We start from the raw sequence: 6,054 nt of genomic DNA, 5'->3' as shown, positions 1-6,054 counted from the left end.
GTATTGTTAAAACTTTTAACACTGAGGAAGGCCATTTGTTTAGCCGAAATATTTGCAATTATTGTATAATTTATATCATCTGTTCAGTTTTTCCATCTTTGTGCGATGATATTCAACACTTTTTAGTGTTTTGTTTTCCATCTATTTATCGGTATTGTTACACAATCTTTTAGACTCGTATAATTTTCCCTGTTTGTGTAGTATTGTCAATTTTGATGATCCAATACCTATTAAGTTTACTGGTTGGTAGATTCTTATAGACTCTATATATATATACATATATATATATATATATAATAGACAATAGATAACAAGACAAAACAAAAACACAAGCAAAACAACGACCTATATAGAATAATCAGTTACTGGAAAGTATGCATGCACAAAGAGTTAAACCGGCCGATTTGAAATTATGCAATCCTTCAATCTAGAGTCGATAGCTGTACAGGATCAATGCCCAAAATTTTGTACAAAATTGCAATGTGGAAAATAACAGAATAAAATAATGTTTTTATTTTCTTTAAGTGTAAGGGAGGAAATATAAATGATTCTATATCAATATATATATGAGATGTAACGAAGCTTTTAGATGACTTTATTAAAAAAAAATGTTTTCGTTTAGATTTTGCACAATTTATACAATTTTATGGGAAAAAAACATTTGTACACCTACTAAGGATTGTTTTAACGACCTTGACTACCCATGAGTGTCTCGCAGTACAAAATAAAAATATGAGATTCTGTCTTCAGTAATAAAAAACAGTAATATTCAGGTCAGTGTTATTTTCATTGAAACTTGATGTTTCAGGGAACCGAACTATTATTTACTTAATTTATTTTCTTTTTTTTTTATGATTGTCCAGTCATTAATATTTCACACATATTCAGGTCGATATCTTCCATTACAATTCTGCATTATAACTGCCTTTTTATTTCTTTACTGAACATTGTTTTGTTCAAACAAACACACTCTTATATTGGAAGCGACTCGTGTAAACTACTTCCTCTAAAAGATTTATTGATATGAGCAAAAAACGCACTAGATATAGAAAAATAATCTGAAATAACAAATAATTTTATTGGGATCACAAACAATGACAAAAGGGTGTTTCTGCCACAATAGCCGGTGGATTTACCAAAAGATTGGTGTGTTAAACCAAAAAACGATAGGTTAAGAATGTCTCTTAAATTAATATATACGATGCATATTTAGAATTATTTTTTGTTTGTTTGTGCATTGTACTTCTAGCGTATGATGACATAATGATGTTTATAAATAGATGTAAGAGCACAGAAGGTTGAAACATATATACATGTATATAACTGTATCTGTTTAAAATTGAAATGACTTCAATTAATAAAATTTATATTTTTTTAAATAAGAAGATGTGGTTTAACTGCCAATGAGACGACTACAGTGCATCAAAGATCAGAGGACAAGGATGTGAAATAATTAAAGGTTCAACAATGAACAAAACTCAGACCGTATAGGAGACTATAAAAAGACCAGGGATGACTAAATATGAAAAAAAATCAAAAGAAAAAAATGATGATAAACACGAATACACGAAATACAATTATGGCAGACAGGAACCAACGACAACCACTGAATTAAATGTCCCGAGATAATGCATTTATAGAATTATGCGGGGTTAAACATGTGTTTGATTGATCATCGTTCTCCACCTATGTATAATCTGCGATAGTGATGTAACAGTACAACAATTTATTAACAAGTTTGTATGGAAATGCCACTTTATTAATAAAAGCAAAACTGGTCCATTATAGACTTACGAGGCATTAATACAGGGCCATTATGAATAAACAGGGCAATTGTGAAAAAACAGGGCCATTATGAAAAATACAGGGCCACTATATGAAAAAACAGGGCCATTATGAAAAATCAGGGCTATTACGGATTTTTAGTTGTTATCAATTCAAATACATTTCTGGGGGAAGGAAACATCAAGAAATTGAAAGTTCCCAAGTTGTCAAGTTCAAAATTACACAATACGTACATTACATTATGTCTATCAATTTGTTTAATTTTGAGTTTTAAAATCCAGAACGAAATCTTGTATTTTGTATGCCATAAATTGCTTTGAATAGGACAACAATAAAACTATATTTACATTTACATGTCATTCCATCACATCACATTAAAAGTTTCTTTTGAATATTGCATTTGGTATAATTATATACTGATTTGGCTTGGTTAAATATTACACATTGACGGTTTGGTTAATAAAAGTGTTAAGAAATGGGTGTTTTCAAATTGGCCTTGTTATTTGTCCTCGGTCAGTAATAATGGCCTCGGAGGGTGTAATGTCCCTCGGCGTTGCCTCGTGCCATTACAGGCATTCTCGACCATTATAATAGACCTTGGACATATAACAGGGCCATTATGAAAACACCCATTAATTAATACTATAAAAACAAACTGTAAAAGGGGCTAGACTTATCAGATCGGATTGAAGCACATACACACAAAAAACTTAACAAGAATGACAAAAGACCCAAAGAACCATTATGAGAAGACTCGCAGTTATTGAAAGCCAATTCAAAGCCTAATTTCAACTAACAAACAAACCATGGCTACCGATCTTACATAATATACACAGTAAAATCATTATTATTAATAGTATTTCTTTTGTTGTTACTGGAACGGTATAAATACACAGATGACCAGCTTCCCGACATATTCTGCTCTTTGAACTCGCAATCTGGTATGCAAGTTTTACTTTGGGTAAATTGATTAGTTGTTAATAACCTTCTACTTGTTAAACATTTAAATTTAGTCGTACAATTTCAATGTTTGCCAACATATTTTCGTATTCTAGAATATTTGAAATACTGACACAGCTTTGCTAGGTTAGCCCTGTTTTATGTGTCGCTAGTACAGCTAGGTTAAATTAATCGTGTTTTATGTGTCGCAAGTACAGCTAGGTTAAATTAATCCTGTTTTATGTGTCGCTAGTACGTACAGCTAGGTTAGATTAACCCATTTTAATGTGTCGCTAATAGAGCTAGGTTAGATTAACCCTGTTTTATGATTCGCTAGTACAGCTAGGTTAGATTAACCCTGTTTTTTTGTGTCGCTAGTACAGCTATGTTAAGTTAACCCTGTTTTATGTGTCACTAGTACAGCTAGGTTAAGTTAACCATGTTTTATGTGTCGCTAGTACAGCTAGGTTAAATTAATCCTGTTTTATGTGTCGCTAGTACAGCTAGGGTAAGTTAATCCTGTTTTATGTGTCGCTAGTACAGCTAGGTTAAGTTAATCCTGTTTTATGTGTCGCTAGTACAGCTAGGTTAAGTTAAACCTGTTTTATGTGTCTCTAGTACAACTAGGTTAGATAAGCCTTGTTTATGTGTCGCTAGCAGCTCTACATCTCCTTTAATGTAAAGTACGGAATGTTTTTAAACTTACATAATTTATACTATAACTGTCTCTCGATTTACATCAACTTAAAATTACAAATAATTTTACTTGATTTAATATACCAATCAGTCATTTTTATTTATTTTGGAAAGTAATTTCATTCCTCTCAGTAGTTTTACAAGAAGAAAAAATATACAAAAATTATAACATAATAATCTTACCTTATTTCAGTTACTCCTTTCTTTTCTAATGGAATTTAGATCTAACGGTCTTATTACAAGAATATATTTAATCACTGTAAACTATAAGAGCATGTATAATACACATAATGATCCGTTTAAATTATAATCGTTTAAGTCATATTACAGGAATATAGTATAAAACAATTACATGTATACATATTCTAATCTGGGATTAATAAAATTAATGTTAAACTCTTTGTTGGGTCTTTCATGACACGGATTGTTCCACACTTCATTTCTGCTTCGTAACATATTTGTTTAAGCATGTAAATATAAAGATAATTCTTAATAATATATCGAAAATTTTTAATTCCTAATATTGAACAAATCGTGCAATATTTTTCAGAATGAGGCCATAAATTTAGATCTTTAATAAATTTTGTTCAATTAAGAAATCCGGAAAATTTTACCTTTGCATAACAAAACGGACATATCCTGCTCGAAACCCCACTTCCATCACATCGTTGATGAGCAGGGGACTTAGACTGATAAGAAATGGGTATAATTATATAACTTATAACTTTAATTGTATAAATTATTGTGTTACATAACATAATATGTATATAAGAAGCTATAATTTATCTGACAATGTGTTCACCTGTAAAATGAATGTGCGCAAATGTAATGTTTTTTCACGCGCAAATATAATACACCGATTTTTTTTATTTTTCATTGTACATTGTATATAATCTTGGCGGTCGGGATAAGTACTTTCATTTGAATGATTGACAATACTATCGAGCCCTGTTCAGTAAGTAAGTAATTTTATCTAATGTTGGTATATATGCTCACAATATCAAAGAAAACATAAGCTCTGATGAGCTCTTTAACCAATCGCTGTTGGAGGTTCAGAACATATGTTTACTGTACCGTGAACTGTAATGCGTCTTTTTGCTTGCATTGATTTCACTTGAAATGAGAAGAACAAATGAAGTTTCAGTCAGAACGCAGCATTTGCCACGATAACCATTTTGACAGACAACATGTATTTAATTCATTAACCTTGTTTCTGAAGTGATATTACCAATGATCATTCCTGTAAATCTATCTCCCAACTGGTTTAAAATAGAAATTAAAAAACTTTTCAACATAGATTCTAAATTATACATCATAAAGTTCAATTACCACTTTGACCCTTCGGAGAAGATATGTTTGATTTTATAACAGTACAACAACAAAAAATTCTGACAAAGGACCACATGAGCCTTCTTTTATTAAATAGACAATTCTGTAAACAGTAGCCTTTTTGGATTTTCGTTGCACAGTTTAGGTGAAAAGGTGTCAGATGAGAGCATTCTTGCTAAGTTGCATGTCACAAACAATGTTTGAATAAAAAGATTTAAACCACCACACCAGCAATCCCACACTTTAATAGCATTCACGTCCAAGTTGTTGTCAACTTTAAAAACAACGTGAATCGTTTTCTTGCAGTAAGGTTTTTTGGGACATCAGATGCCTAACAGTAATAGGTTCATGTATGAAATCGGTACAGACCTTCTGTGTTAACATGTATTAACTTGGGGGTAAAATATATCAAAACCGTTAGTATGTTGTGATGGCCTAAGTAGATAACCCAAAAGCCGGTAAATTTCACCAATGTGAATGTTTTCCAGACTGATTCTTCAAACCGCTACAGGTATTTTCATGTATAATATGTTGATAAAACAATGCCAATTGAAGACATAACTGCATTTGCATGGCTTAAGCAATACTTTCATAATGTTCGTTATTTACAAAAAAAGTACATTTTACACTTACGCTTAGGTATTTCTGGGCGAATTATGTGGGTTTTTTATTATTCCATAAACATAAAAAAAACCTATGGTTTTGATGTATGTAACTGACATGAGCAACAACAAAAAAGGTGATACCAACAATGCCTTTTTTTTTTAATTCTATTGTTTATATTGCTTGTTTGGGTTATATTTTATTTTTGACACCCTTAGAAGCCGTTTGAATGCAATGAAAGTGTTTTAAATAATTTACAGCTTTTCCTTGATTGTGACATTGGCAAATGTGACTTGTCAGTAAAGTTTTACTTACCATGAGTAACACGATGAGTGCCACTGCAGAAAGATAAATATGTCTCAAATCTTGAGCGTATGTATTAAGCCAGGGGACAGAACTCTGCTTAATCGTCAGGAGCAAACCCAGTCTTTACTGGGGTTCATATTGCTCTATCTTTAGTTTTCTGTATATATTTTGTGGACTGATGTGTATTTTCGTCGTTTTTCTTTTTGGCTATGGTACTGTCTGGTTTTTTTTCCTTATCGTTTTTATTGCCCTATTGACATGCAAGTTTAACAAATTGTGAACAATTGTTTTAAAAGATTAAAAGCTCTGCAAAAAGCACATTTAACGTTGTCCTTTAGCATGTATAATAGTTATCTTGTAGAATTTATCACGTGATCATGCATCTTCATAATCCGT

The sequence above is a fragment of the Mytilus californianus genome, unplaced genomic scaffold (assembly GCF_021869535.1).
Source record: "Mytilus californianus isolate M0D057914Y unplaced genomic scaffold, xbMytCali1.0.p SCAF_3, whole genome shotgun sequence".
NCBI lineage: Eukaryota > Metazoa > Mollusca > Bivalvia > Mytilida > Mytilidae > Mytilus > Mytilus californianus.
The sequence above is the reverse complement of the archived record's forward strand: the minus strand, read 5'-3'. Positions refer to the sequence as shown.